General features: G+C 44.1%; 1 long non-coding RNA gene and 1 pseudogene across 1 annotated transcript; one reads left to right on the forward strand and one right to left on the reverse strand.

Moving 5' to 3' along the window:
• Positions 1-1,241: 1,241 nt before the first annotated feature.
• On the reverse strand, positions 1,242-5,373 carry LOC148054210 (uncharacterized). The gene is made up of 2 exons (XR_015707623.1): positions 4,310-5,373; positions 1,242-1,837 (listed from the first exon to the last, which is right to left on the reverse strand). It is a non-coding gene; the product is annotated as an uncharacterized LOC148054210 (long non-coding RNA).
• A 519-nt stretch (positions 5,374-5,892) lies between these two features.
• Positions 5,893-16,121, forward strand: LOC148054211 (uncharacterized; annotated as a pseudogene).
• The last annotated feature ends 1,743 nt before the right edge of the window (positions 16,122-17,864 follow it).

Genomic DNA, 17,864 nt, shown 5'->3' on the forward strand with positions numbered 1-17,864 from the left:
TAATCAGAACCATAGGATCTGACTTTCACAAAGGCCTTGGGAGACTTTGTGACCTCTGTAAAATCTCGGGTTTGAATAAATAAGGTAGAGGCTGTAGAAAACCCAGTGCTGCAGCTATGACTGTTTTTTGCTGGAGAGCTGCCACACTGACAAATGACTTAAAGGACAAGTTCTTTCTAGTACGTTTCAGCTGTCTGGAGTTTCCTCTGTATGGACCTGAGGAGCTGTGTGGTGTGTGTGTGTGTCTTGAGGTACCAAATGTTCAGCATCAGAAGCCCCTTCTCACTGTTGGCTTTTCTTTGCAAATAGAAATGCGCAAGAACTGGGTTAAATTTTTATTTTGGAATGTGGCTCTTTTGGTTCTGGCTCCGCGCAGCGTATAGTTTATAGAATCATAGAATAGTTTGGGCTGGAAGGGACCTTTAAAGGTCATCTAGTCCATCCCCCCTGCAATGAGCAGGGACATCTTCAACCAGATCAGGTTGCTCAGAGCCCCGTCCAACCTGACCTTGAATGTTTCCAGGGATGGGGCTTCTACAACCTCTCTGGGCAACCCGTTCCAGTGTTTCACCACCCTCATAGTAAAAAATTTCTTCCTTATATCTAGTCTGAATCTACCCTCTTTTAGTTTAAAACCATTACCCCTTGTTCTATCGCTACAGGCCCTATTAAAAAGTCTCTCTCTGTCTTTCTTATAAGTAAGTCCCCTTTAAGTACTGAAAGGCCGCAATAAGGTCTCCCCGGAGCCTTCTCTTCTCCAGGCTGAACAACCCCAGCTCTTTCAGCCTTTCCTCATAGCAGAGGTGTTCCAGCCCTCTGATCATTTTTGTGGCCCTCCTCTGGACCCGCTCCAACAGGTCCATGTCCTTCCTGTACTGAGGACTCCAGAGCTGGATGCAGTACTCCAGGTCTCACCGGAGCAGAGTAGATATATGTGGTGGGTTGACCCTGATTCAACGCCAGGTGCCCACCAAAGCCACTCTATCACTCCCTCTCCTCAGATGGACAGGGAAGAGAAAATATAATGAAAGGCTCGTGGGTCGAGATAAGGACAGGGAGAGATCATTCACCAATTACTGTCAAAGGCAAAACAGACTCAACCTTGGGGAAATTAGTTTAATTTATTACCAATCAAATCAAAGTAGGGTAATGAGAAATGTAGCGTTCGTTACATATCAAGGTTATACCGGCGGATCTCCAGCCGACCCGGGCTGGGGAAGGAACAGTCAGCACACGCAGTGTGGGTGTTCAGCTTCCTCATTTATTGCGCAGTAGTTTACCTTTATACTCCCAGCAGTAGGCGTGTCATGTTATAAGGGGCGGAGACAAGGGAGGGTCAACCCTTAACTCTTTCCGTACAGCGCGTGATCTTCCGGTCGCCAGCCCTTATCTTTACTACATTTCCCCCTCCCTTAGCTCCAGTAGCTCTGGATCTCGCTGGGGAAGTTGCGCGTAAAATAATCGATATGTGGTAAGACTTCTTAATATACGACTCATAGAATGCATAATTAAGCGTAACAGACAGGGTAATAGCACAACAAGGTCAAGAACAAGTAACAAGACTATGAGCCCGGTTATTAAAAGTTTGGGCGTTATTAACATTCCAGTTTTGTAAGCCTGGGATAGTGGAGCTCTGGTTTGACTTGTGGCAGCAACTGTCCTCCTTATCGCTAGTGAAGTAGGGGGTGAACAATAGACAGGTAGAGGCTTGTGCAATAGCCGGCATATACAGACACGCATCCGTTACGTTCATGGATTTTGCCCAATCCAGCCAGTAGTTCGTTGCGGCTCCCTCATTGCTCCCCCACACCATCAGGATGCATAGGGAAATGGTAACCTGTCAAGATAAGACTCAATAAATTGATTAATGTCTATACGGTCGAATATTTCGACTTGGTACCCATTCTAGCGTCCCTTTCTTGGTTTGCACACACGCATACCCACGTCCCAGACAACGGAGGGAATACGGGCCCTTCCATTCACAGGTTTGCAGGTCCCGTACTTGAACCAAAGGGTAAGGCCCTTCGTTCTCATCGAGCCGGAAATGTGCCTGGGTTGCAGTCTGGGGTTTATAGGTGTTCCCTCAAATGGTATGATTTAAGGTAATTAGTGCCGTCATCAACAGACGCTGTGCCCGAAATAAGGGAGGGCCAAGGGGAGGGGGAACCCCTGTTCCTGGGCTTATCTTTTCCCCCTCCCTAAGTCGGTCGAGTAACCCTTTTAATGTGCGATGCGCGCGTTCTACAATGCTTTGTCCCGTACTGTTGTAGGGAATGCCATGACTCAACTGAATATCCCAGCGCGCGCAAAAGTCCTTTGTCTTCTTGCTGACATATGCCGCTCCATTATCTGTTTTAATTTTTTGTGGGATGCCAAGTTGCGCCATACAGTCCTGCCAATGTAAAATAACTGCGAGAGCATTTTGTTTAGCATGCATAGTGGCTAAAATAATTCCACTGCAGGTATCAACTGTAACATGCAGATACTTATGTGGATTAAAGGGTTCATAAATCGTAACATCAGACTGCCATATTTGGTTGGGCTGCAACCCTCGAGGGTTTACCCCTGCCTCCCAGAGGGGACCTTTGGAACACACAGGATAAGCAACAATCACAGAGCGAGCATCTTGCAAAGTAATACCAGTTCGCTTTCCCACTGCCCCAGGGGTAAGGGGTCCCTCTGGTAGCTCAGGTATCACTGGCAGTGCCGGGGGAGCCCTACCACCCCCCCTAGATGTCGTCAGCCGTGACGCCGGTTCTCCTTGTTCCTCAGATCTTTTCCTGCGCTCTGCTCTCTGTGTGTCCAGCACCCGTCGATCACTGGGATGCAACGGGGCGTCCTCAGAAGGTGATGGTGTCTTGCCCTCCTTTTCTCCTTCCCGCCATCTTCCTTCATGTAATTCGCAATACCGCTGGGATCCCACATTGGCCCCCGGGACCCAATCCAGCAACCTATCAGTCAGCTCCCTTTCCACACATTGTTGCAACTCGCCCCAGGGGTATTGAGTAGGTGGCGGATCCGCTGGTGCAGAAGGTGCCGAAGGTTCCGTGGGTGGCTGCTCTAGACTCCCCACTCGTAACGGGAACACCTTTCCCGACTCCTTTGTTCCCGCTGCGCCATAGCCTCCCTGCGCCTCCCCTTCCTCTGTTGGCTCAGTCCCCAGTAATGACGGCCCCGTCTGTGCCCCACAGGCCACCCCTTCAACTCAAGTTCACACTGGAGTTCCAGCCTGTCCAGCACAGCAGTACAGAAGAACAGCAGAGATGCCCTGGCCATCTGCCAGCCCAGGCACATAGCCATTGCTGTTATCAAAATGTTCCCAGGCACAGCGGAGTAAGATGATAAGCAGTTCAGCAGTACAGCAAGCAGCGAAAGCAAAAAGCAGCCACTAACGAGCATTAGACTCTAATATACAGTAAGGCAAGCAAGCCCCGTGGCAAGCACGGAAACCTGCCGATTAATAGCTAAACAGCAATACCTGCTATAACTTCGATCTAGCACATTCCAATTAAATCTGTCGTTATCTCGAACCCTTTGTACCCTATATTGGGCGCCAAAAAAAACTGTCGTGGTTTAACCCCAGCTAGCAACTAAGCACCACACAGCCGCTTGCTCACTCCCCCTTGGTGGGACGGGGGAGAGAATCGGAAGGGTAAAAGTGAGAAAACTCATGGGTTGAGATAAAGACAGTTTAATGGGTAAAGCAGAAGCCGCGCGCGCAAGCAAAGCAAAGCAAGGAATTCATTCACTACTTCCCATAGGCAAGCAGGTGTTCAGCCATCCTCAGGAAAGCAGGGCTCCATCATGCGTAACGGTTACTTGGGAAGACAAACGCCATCACTCCAAACGTCCCCCCCTTCCTTCTTCTTCCCCCAGCTTATATGCTGAGCATGATGTCATATGGTATGGCATAGCCATTTGGCCAGTCTGGGTCAGCCCCCCCTGGCTGTGCTCCCTCCCAGCCAGCCTGTGTCCCCTCCGAGACTAAACCCGTTGGCTTTTCGTTCCCAGGAACTTCATGCCCCATCAGCGCGCTACGTGCGGAAAGCCAGCACCGCTTTGCCGCAAACCCTTCTTGAGCACCCTTTCTACTGTTCCCCAGGCGCGAAGCCGGTCACTGGCTCCTCCAACATTGCTTATGATCGCTTCTGTCAGCTCGTTGCGTATTTTCCCCCAATTTGGGGTGTCCAAAAACTTCTGTGGGAGCGCCAAGCACTCCCCGGCGTAGCATCCATTGGATGCGGTCGCCCGTGGGCCTTTTCCTTATCGCCCCATCCTCGCCCACCTCCATCACTACCGACTTTAGTACCTTTATGAGTTCCGCGAGCTCCATCACTGCTACCTGCAGCCGATCACGTCGGGGTCACCACTATGTAGCATTCGTTACATATCAAGGTTATACCGGCGGATCTCCAGCCGACCCGGGCTGGGGAAGGAACAGTCAGCACACACAGTGTGGGTGTTCAGCTTCAATGTTTATTGCGCAGTAGTTTACCTTTATACTCCCAGCAGTAGGCGTGTCATGTTATAAGGGGCGGAGACAAGGGAGGGTCAACCCTTAACTCTTTCCGTACAGCGCGTGATCTTCTGGTCGCCAGCCCTTATCTTTACTACAGAGAAATAAAAACAAATCTTAAAACGCCTTCCCCCCACCCCTCCCTTCTTCCCGGGCTCAACTTCACTCCTGAATTCTCTACCTCCTCCACCCGAGCGGCACAGGGGAACAGGGAATGGGGGTTGTGGTCAGTTCATCACACGTTGTCTCCACCGCTCCTTCCTCCTCAGGGGCAGGACTCCTCACACTCTTCTGCTCCAGCGTGGAGTTCCTTCCATGGGAGGCAGTCCTCCACGAACTTCTCCAACGTGAGTCCTTCCCACGGGCTGCAGTTCTTCACTAACTGCTCCAGCGTGGGCCCCTTCCACGGGCTGCAGTCCTTCAGGAACAGACTGCTCCAGCCTGGGTCCCCCATGGGGTCACAAGTCCTGCCAGAAAACCTGCTCCAGCGTGGGCTCCTCTCTCCACGGGTCCACAGGTCCTGCCAGGAGCCTGCCCCAGTGTGGGCTTCCCACAGGGTCACAGCCTCCTTCGGGTATCCACCTGCTCTGGTGTGGGGTCCTCCATGGGCTGCAGGTGGATATGTGCTCCACTGTTAACCTCCATGGGCTGCAGGGGGACAGCCTGCCTCACCATGGTCTTCTCCACGGGCTGCAGGGGAATCTCTGCTCCTGTGCCTGGAGCACCTCCTCCCCCTCCTTCTTCACTGACCTTGGTGTCTTCAGGGCTGTTTCTCTCACATATTCTCACTCCTCTCTCTTGGCTACATTTGTGCAGGTTTTCCCTCCCCCTTCTTAAATATGTTATCGCAGAGGAGGTGCTACCACCATCGCTGATTGGCTCGGCCTTGGCCAGTGGCGGGTCCCTCTTGGAGCCGGCTGGCATTGGCTCTATCGGACATAGGGGAAGCTTCTAGCAGCTTCTCACAGAGGCCACCCCTGTAGCCCCCCCACTACTAAAACCTTGCTATGCAAACCCAATATATGTGAGACTTATGCATACTTGCATTTGAAAAAAATACAACACTGGTACAGTACATTATGTTATGAATGTCTCGTTTGTAATGTCCAAACAATGCTGTATTCCCTTGAGATACTTTCTGTTTTTCACTGTAGTGGGATAACAAACCTGCTAGCTGCCAGTCATGTCCTACTGCTATATATGGCAACGTTAACAGGAAAAGGTACTATTGCTAATTTACAGCAATAAGGAGAAATAAGTATTGTTATGGCTTGCTCTTACTGGCTTATTTTAATAGTGAGTAACCATCATTTCTAGAGATGACATTGTTTTTTCCCTGCTCATGGCTAGGAGTAGCTGCATTTTCTTAGGCCTGAATGGAGTCATTGGTAAGTATTTGCCCAGCTGTGTTTTTGGTGGATTTTCTGCCTCCGTTTTTTGCAGCAGGTGTGGTGGGATCCCAACGGGCTGTGCTTAAGCAGAGCAGGAAGCATGCCTCATTTGTGTTTTCATTCTACCTGTGCGCAGAGCATCTGCTTTGATTTAAAGGGCATGTTGTTCCAGTTTCCAGGGCAGTCATTTGCTTGACATTTCAAGAGTGGAGATCGGTGAAGGTGCTTGTGTGTGGTTTGTTCATTCATCAGGAGCTCTGACACTGACATTTAACTGCACCGCACAGCACTTGCTGGAGTTGGACATTAAGCTCTTCAGAAAATATTTCTGGAACAGACCTCTTCTTTACATGGTAGGTCCCTGTTTAGCTCAGGGTGTTGTCACAGATTTTCTTCAATAATTTCCAGCTATAGACTCTTCAGGCTGGATTTGGTTTTTTTGAGCAGCCTTTTAGTTTAAACTGCCTGTTTCACTAATGGCTAGCATAATGAAGGATTACTGTTGTGGGCTTCTACTTTGTGTAAGTGTAGCTCATTGTATGTGTGAAGCTGGAGGATAAGAGATGTTGAGAACTTTATCAAAGAAAGCCTCCTTTACCTCTGTAGTGAGAGACTAATTTGTGCCAGAGCTTAGCAGTAGTGACTGAAGTAAATGAAGCCTTAGGCTGCATGAATTGTACTTTAACCTTTGTTTTTATCTATGGAAATGTAACCAGTAGGTAAGGAAGTATAAGTACTTTAACTACAGGATATTCTGTAACAAAAGATAAGGAAATGTCTCAAGACACAGACAAAAAGGGTGCCTGGAGGCTGTGAGAGCAAATCAGAAGAAGACAAGACCCCAGACTCCGCAAACAGGATTGGATGAGCAGAAGTGCTATCAGGAAATCAGGTGACCTATAGAGACTATAAAATCCTGTAACAATTGACAGGTGGGATTCCTCTTGAGAGGCACCCAGCTTGAACTGTAACTACTATTCCATATTAAACATATAAGAAGAAGGAACTCTCTGATTCTTTTATTAAATGGAACCTAGGGACAAGCCCTGTTGGGGTAGCGTCCGCATAATTCCTACCATGGTCTAGGTGGCATCCGCAAAATTCCTACAGCACCTTCCAAGTTGTTTTTGAATCATTATGGACTCTACAGTGAATATCTTCCCCTGAAATCTTTGTGTCTTTGATTACATTGCCATTGTATTCACATAGCTAGTATGGGGCTATGTTTTGGATTTGTGCTGGAAACAGTGTTGATGATACAGGGATGTTTTTGTTATTGCTGAGCAGTGCTTACACAGAGTCAAGGCCTTTTCTGCTTCTTACACCACCCCACCAGTGAGTAGGCTGGGGGTGCACAAGAAGTTGGGAGGGGACACAGCCAGGATGGCTGACCCCAACTGACCAAAGGGATATTCCAGACCATATGACGTCATGCTTAGCATATAAAGCTGGGGGAAGAAGGAGGAAGGGGGGACGTTCAGAGTGATGGTGGTTTTTTTTTCCCAAGTAACTGTTATGCGTGATGGAGCCCTGCTTTCCTGGAGATGGCTGAACACCTGCCTGCCGATGGGAAGTAGTGAAGGAATTCCTTGTTTTGCTTTGTTTGCGTGCACGGTTTTTGCTTTACCTATTAAACTGTCTTTATCTCAACCCATGAGTTTTCTCACTTTTACTCTTCCGATTCTCTCCCCAGTCCCACTGGAGGGGGAATGAGCGAGCAGCTGTATCCTGAAGTGTATGTGGGGGGATGATCAAACTGTCATGTTTAGACTATGTATTATATCCAAAAGGTAAAGTAAAATTCATTTTCTGTTGCAAACAAGGACTTGCAGCCCTAAGTTGTATCCAAAGCATAGGTGGGCATTAGAGATTTCAAGATACATAGTCTTTTAAAAATAGAGGTAGAATTTATTGCTGTACTGGAGTATTCAGCTCATCTACAGCAGACTAAGACTGTACTATCTAGTTTATTGTATCTTGAGACTGCATAAATGACAACACTGCTATTTTAGGTTTGGGTCAAAAAAAGACATGGACTAAAGAGGAGCTTGTGTCAGTTATGATGGCATGCAGCGTTGGAGGTGTGTGTGAAATGGATGACTTAGGGAGCAGCAATAATGTATTTGTTTGCTAGCCTGATTTTGGGTTTGAGTTTTCAGATAAATGTCGTGGGCATCAAATGCAATTACTGTAATTTTGATTTTTTAAATAGAGTATTAATTCAAACCAAGTTGAGACAGTGGAGGTCCAAAAATGCCCTGTGGTACAACAAGCTCTGTAGAAGGTACAGTTTTTTATTCCATAATGTTACAGTCTCTAAACGCTCTGGAAAGTTAGCACAGATTCATACAGTGTTTATTTATTCAGGAAGATCACGTTTCATATGACAGTAGAGACCTGTAAGTAGACAACAGTGGAATACACAATTCATACACTATGAGAGTTGTGTAAATTGTTATACTCCCTACAGAGCATCAGTTTTCCAATATCAGACTGAAATTGTTCAAAAAATATTATGGCATTTACAGTAACTGGAAAAGCCTTAACTAATTTTATTGTAAGAGCCCGAAAAATGTCAGTTGTTTCCAGGAGAGGGCATTGTTTAACTGAATGAACACTCCAGCCTGCAAATTCCAGTAAAGCCAAATAAATCAAGTTAATAAAGACAGGAGCAGATGAAAAAAATAATAGCATTTTGTATGAAGAGTTTTGGGATCCAGCCCACACTTCTTAATGTGGCAAAATTCCCATGTGTTTCAATTAGACATTCAATATTTTGGTGAGTGGTTTACCTCTGTAAGGATTGCAGGACTGTGCTTGCTGATCAGAACACTCTTTCATTACCAAAATACAGCCTTGTGTACCTCAGAACGAGGATCTCTTAGAGCTGAAAAGAATATCACACACACAAAAAAAGTCATTCTTCAGCATCAGAAGTATGGCGCTTTGGGCATTTATGTATGATTGTTAGGAATTAATTAAAAGTTTTCATCAGTTGGCAATGGCCATGCTTATGTGGTTGGTGCTGTATATTTGGATGAAGTGACAAGCCGAAAATGGTGAGCTCTGTGAGAGGCTCCAGTCTTGCTCAGTGGCTGTTGTTGGGGAATTTTTATGATAGCCCTTGAGGTGAATTAAACACACGTTTGTGCTTAAATATAAAAGAAAAATATAAATGCACACTGCATTGGGCAGAGTCCTACCACCATAAGCGGTTCTACAAGGAGTCTGCAAAGATGCGTCACGAGCTGATGCCTTATATCCACTTGCACCAGCACCAATCCCGTGAGCAGTTGCATGGGGCACCTCAGCCTGGCCAGTGGGTCCATCCCCCAGCCCAGCTCTGCTGCCCAAAGGTGGCCCCTGAGCGCTCCCATTCCAGGATGGCTACAAGACAATGCTGCAGCTCCTCCTTATCTCATCACCAAGGGAAACTTCAGTCCCTTGCAGGGAGTCCTGCTGTCTCTGGCATCCCTGCTTCCAGCCAGTTTAACCCCTTCTGCAGTTGGGCCTTCTTGCCCTCCATGCCAGATCATTATTCGGTCACAAACTACCACTGCTGAGCAGTTACAATTTGAATTTCCCCTTCACTGTGCTAGACGCAACCCTACAGAGAGCAGCAGAAACATGAGCACCTGCATAAGCTTTCAACAGGATCAGAGCCAGACTGGGAGAAAGGAACAGGACTGCAGTTCCAGATGGCATCAGCTAGTAACTTTAAGTGAATGTATAAATTGGGGACATGGTTGTTGTGTAGCTTGCGGTTCAACAGGTAGGCTGCTGTTGTTAGTGCTGGAAAAGGAACTTTATACCCAACTTTTCCAGCAGTGTTCAGGAAACAAATGTTCTGCCAGTAGAAGGTAAATTTGCAGAGAAATGATAAACAGTTGTTAGCAGTTGCAAACTATACATCTGTTATTGTAAGTGTAAGCAGCAGTTTACAATACAAAGTTTGTGAATTACTTTGATGATGCAGTGTGCAAATACATTGACTCTGGGTATTCCTCTGAGTGCCATGCTCTGACCAGCATGATCTTCATGCTGCTCCTCATGGATAGAAAGTGAATGGTCTGGATTGGTAACACTATATGTGGCAGTAGCTTAGTCAATGCAACTTCTAGGTGATGATTACTTTGATATTTTCACCAAAAGCAGTTTTAATTTGGCCTGACTTAGGACAAGCAGATAATGAACATCAATGGATATTGATTGCCCAGAGAGAGAATCACCTATTCACGATATCTAGTCTCATTTTGGATTCTGGTTATAAAGCTTCTCATCCACTCTTTATGCCAAGATGAGATCCACAAAGATATTTGGACACCTAGCTATTAGCTATTAGTGTTTTCAATGGAAGCTATATACTTTTTGTGCATTTATGGATCAGAGTTATTTTCTGCCTAATTTTTTTTAAAAAATATTCTCATTCATGGCAAGAAAAGTATGCCATGTTTTGGTAGTATCTGGGACTTAAACAAACAAACTGTAGTAATCACACTTGCACATTTTGTACTCTGCATTATCTACTTGTAGACATGTGGAGCCCGTAACTATTGTTATGCTGATAAGCAGCAAAGCTTTTTGATCTTCCCATGTTTTGATAGTCATTGATTACCATATTTCTATCAACGAGACTTTTTTTTTGCCTTTTTCGCTAACCACCACCAAATCCAGATATTGAGAAATCATCGATGATCATTACTGGCGACTGGTAGCCTGTCTTATGCTTTCCATTGGCCAGCATTCAGGAGACCCAAAGAACTTTTTTCAAGATTGATTATTGCTGCTACAAGTAGAAATGATATGAAATCATTGACAGAGTACTTTTTTTATTATGTTTTCAGTTGCATTCAGTGAGTTCCTTTACAAAGTGGCTGCTAAGCTCAGGACATGAATTTGGTGTATTAATGTCATGAAAGGATCCCCCTCAGATTTTAAAACTGCTGTCATTCTAAAAAGTAATACTACTTGCTTCTGGGTGGGCCTAAAGTCAAGATCAACAGACCTTTAAAACACAATGCTATCAGAAGCCCGAGCTATTTTCTACTACAGATTGCTATAGCAGTATGTTGCTTGTTGTGAAATGCAATCATACGAAAGCAGTGGGTCAGTGTAAGGTGATACTACTAGATTAGCAGTGAATCTCCCATAGCAACTTAATTAAATTCAAATACACGGAGTGATACATTATCCAGTGAGGATGCAGAACAAAAGGTGAAATAGATAGTATTTTGGTTAATTCAGTAGTTTGTGCTTTTTTTTTCTGTTTTCTGACCTTGAAATTCCATGCCCATAAGTTGACTGAATACTGTTATCTGGAGGTATAAACCATTTGCTTCTACAGAATAACTATTAGTTATAGAGCAAACAGCTTTTTTTTCTGAGAATTGTGAGGCTGAATAATAATAATCTCAACTGCATGTCAGTACTGTAAAAAATATCTAAAAGAACCTGGACATTCATTGTTTGGAAATGAGTTTTCCAAAATTCAGCTTTTTTCCTCATTGCCCACTGAAACTATTAAAGTAAGTCTCTGTGATTGCAGTTACAAAATAAATAGTCTGTTCCTTCTAGCTGAAAGGGGATGCCTGAGATGCTTTGTTTGACAGCAGTAGTGATTTTGTGCTCTGTGATTGCACTCACTGTGTTAGAAGAGCTTGATTTGTACACTTATTGCCAGACCTTTTGGGCGCTAAAGCTGTTCCACCCTGGAAACATCTTCACTGCCATCCTTTAGGCAGCGTTACATTTAGGCATTTTTCTTTTTCCTGTTGCTTTTGGCCCATGGTACCTGAATGTTTCCCAGCATGCCTGTTTACCTCGGAGAAGAAAAGAATTATTAGGAGGAGATAACAAATAGGAAATTAAAACAGGGAGATAAAATTACTTAAGTAAAGGTGCATGGAAAGCTTGAGGTATCAGTGTGGAGAAGCAGTACTTCGTGCTGCTGGTAGGCACTGGTAGCTGTGGTGCTCTGTGTGCCATGCCTCCTGCGCACCTCGCGTGCCGAAGCTCAAAGATGGAGGGATCACCCCCAGCGCGAGGATGGCTGCGGGCACACTGCATTTTTAGTAGTCTGTCAGAGTGGTGGAATGCAAGGGAAGGTATATATGTGACTGTTGCAGAAGGTTAATTAAAGAAAGTGGAATAATTAAAAATTAACAATCGAGATACTGATCAGCATGGACCTGGTCCTGATTCCTGTCAGCATCCAGGGGCACTGCTGAGGTCAGGGACAACAGGTGCACTGATTGCAGTGGGCCAACAATTGTGTCCCAGAATTTCATCTCATAGAGACCTGCAGGTTAGGTGGGGTCCTTGTTGCTGAAGGCTGTGTGATTTAGGATTATAGAATCATAGAATTATAGAATACCAGGTTGGAAGGGACCTCAAGGATCATCTGGTCCAAACTTTCTTGACAAAAGCATGGTCTAGACAAGATGGCCCAGCATCCTGTACAGCCGAATCTTAAGTGTGTCCAATGTTGGGGAATTCACCACTTCCCTGGGGAGATTATTCCAATGGCTGATTGTTCTCATTGTGAAAAGTTTTCCTCATGTGTCCAATCTAGATAATAAACAATTGTCTCTAAATTGTTCTTCCAAAGATATATTGATACAGCTTTTTTTTTTTTTTTTTTTTTTTTTACTTGAGTATAGACTTTGTGCAATACTAAGAAAGGACAAAGGTCCCAAAAACGGTGGGAGGGGGGAGGAAGGGGGTCAATTTTTTTTTCTTTTAGGGTTAGGGTTAGGTCCCCAAAACTCAAGGCAGTCCCCCAAACCACCCTATATTGTCTGCTGAGTCATACTTAGTTTAACTATTTGCTGGAGCTGGAGAATGGAGAGGCATTTGTGTATCTGAGAACAGATGTGAACACTGAGTTGAAAGATTCAGTATAAAAAGAAACATATTTACCAACTAATAATAATAATAATAATAATAATAATAATAATAATAATAATAATAATAATAATAATAAAAACGAAAAGGAAAATAACAGAGAGAAATAAAACCCAAGAAAGACAAGTGATGCAAATGAAAACAATTTCTCACCGCCAACCGACCGAAGCCCAGCCAGTCCCTGAGCAGTGCCCCCCCCCCCCCCCCAATCTCTCCCCTAGATTTATTGCTGAGCATGACGTCATATGGTCTGGAATATTCCTTTGGTCAGTTGGGGTCAGCTGTCCCAACTGTGTTCCCTCCCAACTTCTTGTGCACCCCCAGCCTACTCGCTGGTGGGGTGGTGTGAGAAGCAGAAAAGGCCTTGATGCTGTGTAAGCACTGCTCAGCAATAGCTAAAACATCCCTGCGTTATTGATGACTAACTATTGCTTATCTTAGGAATACTTGAAAATGATTACTAACTGATAAGAGTCGTCATAGCCTGATAAGAGTTGTTATAGCCTGATAAGAATCAAGGGTCGTTACAGACTGATGAGAGTCGTTATTCTAAATAAAATTACTAAGATAAAATTGGTGGGAGAATCAGCAAAAGGGATGAAAAGGAAAAGAAACAACTGATAAGCCTTAGGTTGTTGCATAAATGGGAAGTGTATAAATATGGACAACTGGTACACTGAGGTGTGCTAGCTTTGTGGACTTGCTCCCTAGCACTCCTTTTTGCGCAAAACGGATAATAAGCAAATATCTCGACTCAGTGTGTGAATTGGTCACCGCACACCAGGTATCGGACCCCGCTTTTTGGGACAACATTATCAACACTGTTTCCGGCACAAATCCAAAACATAGACCCATACCAGCTACTGTGAAGAAAGTACTTCACCAACTGAATAATCGGTATGGACCCACTAGGAGCCCTGTAAGCCGAGCATTCTTTGCAAAAACTGGGCCTTACGCTCCCCCTTCTGATGAAAGAAAATGTCCACTAACATTACAACCAGGACAACCTGTTATGGTAAACTTACTACAAATTGGGAATGTGCCTATGACTCTAACTAAGCCTCATGGCCCACTTGCTTGGGAAGCTACTGATAGCAGTGGCACAAAACACAGAATAACTACTAGATGGATTTATCCTGTATCATAAAGGGGTAACCCGTTTGGACTTCCCCACCACAACTTTTCTTTCTTTTCTTTTACAGAGTAAATGAATCTACATTGATGGCGACAGCAACAACAGCAGTGTATCCCCACTCATTCTTACTCTTAATTGGGATAAGTATAACCCTTTCAGTGCAAACACAAAATCCTTGGATGGATCTCAACTCTCGCTCCAGCTTAGGTTTTCAATTCAAAATTGATATCGAACATTTTATATTCACCAGCTCAACCTCCTATCAAACTGTCTCCTCACATTTATAACACTAGTCCCTACATAATTAAAAACATAGGGCAACAGCTAGTGTTATTTAACCCATCATGGTCTCTCAAACGAGTAGAACTGTCAATGCAGGTTAATATCTCTACAATTAAACCTACCTGCTCACCATTCCTGGATACATCTTATGCAGGATGGTTAGCATGGCTGCATGTATGAACCCTCACCCCTCCAAAACGATCAAGGAGAGATGTGACTGGTGTCTTAGGAACAGAATTAGGAGTAACAAAACAAAATAAGCTCAGCAACAAGTAATTTATACAAATTAGACCAACCATTAAAATCTTCTCTATCGGCATTGGGAACTAATCAATGGCTCTTATCTGATATATTACCCCAATGGGAAAGAATCAGTGAGAAAGACCATCAATTAATTGTGAACGCACTAGCTGCAACCCAAATTAATGTCTCTCTCGCTATTAGCTGTATTCAAGCTCAACTGTGGGTACAATCTGCTGTGGCAGCAATTATGAGAGAAGGTGAAGAAGGCACCTTACCGGCTGAAATTCGAAAAGTAATTTGGGATAATGCAACTAAATTTGAAAGGGAATTCCAATCCTGGTGGCAACTAGTTAATTTCACCTATGATCCCACTACCAGTAAAACCACAGCTTTTGTTCTGACAATACGCAATGCTTCGGTATACACCATATATCCAATCATTGTACTGGGGTTAAATCACAATGGAACTGTACTCCGTCCGTTAGAACATAGAGAATGGGCCCAACAAAATGGGAACAAATGGAAAACCATTGATGTTGATGCATGTGTTGTGCAGGAACAACACAGGGATTTATTTGTGAAAGTAATACCATTAAGGCCCAAGACATTTGTCTTGACACTGAACAAAGTATTTGTCATTTTGAAATACATCCTGATGAAACCCCTGAAACTGTACTTGTATATGTTGGAAACGGATGTGTTTGTATGAGAACCCTCTGTGATTCTATATCTATAGACAGCACCACTGTAAATATATATAATCACTCAAATACCTGTATTTGTAATTTTAACAAAATCATAGGATGTGACTTTAACTATTCAGCTCCTGTCACAACTCACCAATTGTTACAATCTAACTATACATCCTATCAAGATCTATTGCCTACCCTCATCAGAATGAATCTTACCTTGGTGAAGAAACTACTACAACATGACGATCTGTGTCAACTGCTAGAATGCATCCGAAACAATGGACACAAAACTCTAATTACTGTCCATCGCAATGCAGAGGAGATACACCATGTCTTGGAAAGAGTAAAGAAAGATGGAGAGCATCACTGGTGGGATACCTTATTTGGGTGGTCCCCAACAGCGACTGGGACACTAAACCAGATGCTACACCCTACCGTGATTTTGTTAACTCTTGTTATACTATGTTTATTGTTATTGAATGTTTTCCTATATGCTAGGGTGTGGGGAAATAGCTAGACAAATAGCATTATTACAAAACCCTCCTCGCATATATAAAATTGCTTAGCCACACTTAACAAAATCCTAACAATCAAGGGAACCAACCAAAAATTTCCCTCAAAATTACAATTGGAATATAACGTCACTCTGTTTATAGGCACAGAGGCAAGAGGCGACCACACCGCCACTCTGTGAGAAAGAGATGGATTGACTTTAGTCACGGGGTGGATTGTGGTGGTGCATCTTCCCCCCTCTCCTGGACCACTTTACGATCTCCGTAATTCCTGTCAAGACTTGGCCTTTGTGCAATGAGTTTGGCAGTTAAGCGTCCCTTGACCATATCAGGAACTTTTGCATGGCCAAGGTGGGAGCAGCACTGACCGTACCAGGAATAATCAGTCACCCCCTGACAGCCTTGGAACATATCTTATCTGGGTCGTAACTGGGGGGGATTGGTACGGGTGGATCTGTACCAGCGTCACCAGAATTTTTGAGAACTCCAGTAATTACTGATCTGGACTGTGACAACAGGATGGAAATTTACTGATGACTAAAGTCAATCATCTCACGACCCTATAAAACAGCAGTACCAAGTGAGTCCCTTTGAGCTCTCCTGGACTGCAGTGGGCTGCGCCAGCATCTCCCTTTGAGTGGGACACCTCTCAGAGTTTGCGAACTTTTAAGTTTGCATAGTAGAGAGGCCTGGCAACAGGACCTGGGCTGAACTCCGCCCCCCCCCCCACTCCTTGAGGCTCAACCTTCGCCGGTTGAGACAATCATTTGAAGTGAGTATTTCACTGAACTCGAGGGAAATTTTTAACAGGTACCTTTATACGCATATTGTGTGTGTATGTGAATCGATTCAAATATTGCAGTAAATCCTATCTAATCACTTTGTAGATGCTAAATTAACTGATGATTAATTGCTGCTAAATTCCTGTGATTCTCTCTTTAACTGTGAATAGACCTTAAACTGCTGCTAGCTCTTTTCTTTTCTTTTTCTTTTCTTTTCTTTTCTTTTCTTTTCTTTTCTTTTCCTTTCTTTTCTTTTCTTTTCTTTTCTTTTCTTTTCTTTTCTTTTCTTTTCTTTTCTTTTCTTTTCTTTTCTTTTCTTTTCTTCTCTTCTCTTCTCTTCTCTTCTCTTCTCTTCTCTTCTCTTCTCTTCTCTTCTCTTCTCTTCTCTTCTCCTCTCTATATATATTCCATTCATTTAATAAGTAATAGAGTGAACCTTGCCATTGAACTTTCTTAAATCACACTTTTATACATTTCTATTAAAAATCTCTTTTTGCAAATATCTTTGACGGTGATTCTTTAAGTGACTTAACCACTCATCCGTGACAAGAGAGGAGTGAGAATATGTGAGAGAGAGGTGGTGCGTTGTGTGGAGTTATTGGGCACCAAAGCCATCTCAGATCATGTCACTGCTGCACTTGCACTGCTTCTTATAAGGCTTCTACTCCATTGGTTCAGGTGGTTCCTGCTATAGTAATTCCTATAACATGCAACACAAATCATGGGTTACAACAATTTAAAGGTATATCCATTACAATCTCCACTCTTGGTCCCTTTGTACTAGGCCTTAAGTTTTAACATTGCAATGAATTCCTCCTCTTGCCTCTAACTTGGCTAGCAGCGAGAGGTTCCTGCTATAACACCTTTGATATATGGCAGTCACAGCAGTGGTGACATACAGCATCGTGTAATACTGCCATCATACAACTCAAATCATGGATTATTTTCACCCAGGATCAAATTGTCTTGAGGTACACATTGGACAGGTCCTTGAGCAAAAACAATAGCAGTATAATAAATTATGACTGTGTGATTCATTTGATGAAGAGCACACCCCTGATATACTTCAGTAGGAAGCAATTATTTTAAGGCTGTTGTTAAATCATCAGTAGTATAGGTACCACTGATATACAAGAAAAGAAGTGACAGGTGCCCAGCCCACCAGCTTCCAGCAGAAATCCCACCCCCCCTTCCCACAGTCACTCCGCTCTTCTGGTCACATGCTCCATTGTGATTGGGTGGCAGGACCAGTCACCCCTTCTGGTTTACCAGGAAGTACATCAGACCCAGAAGGCCCTTCCCCTACATACACAGATGCTGCCATTTTGTTTTGGCCGCCATTTTATGAAAGGGCACCGCCATTTTATAGTAGGGAGCTGCCATTTTGTAAAACGTCATACTGCCCCAT

The sequence above is a fragment of the Nipponia nippon genome, unplaced genomic scaffold (genome assembly GCF_047370975.1).
Source record: "Nipponia nippon isolate SJK-2023a ecotype South Korea unplaced genomic scaffold, ASM4737097v1 scaffold_33, whole genome shotgun sequence".
In the NCBI taxonomy this organism is placed as follows: Eukaryota; Metazoa; Chordata; class Aves; order Pelecaniformes; family Threskiornithidae; genus Nipponia; species Nipponia nippon.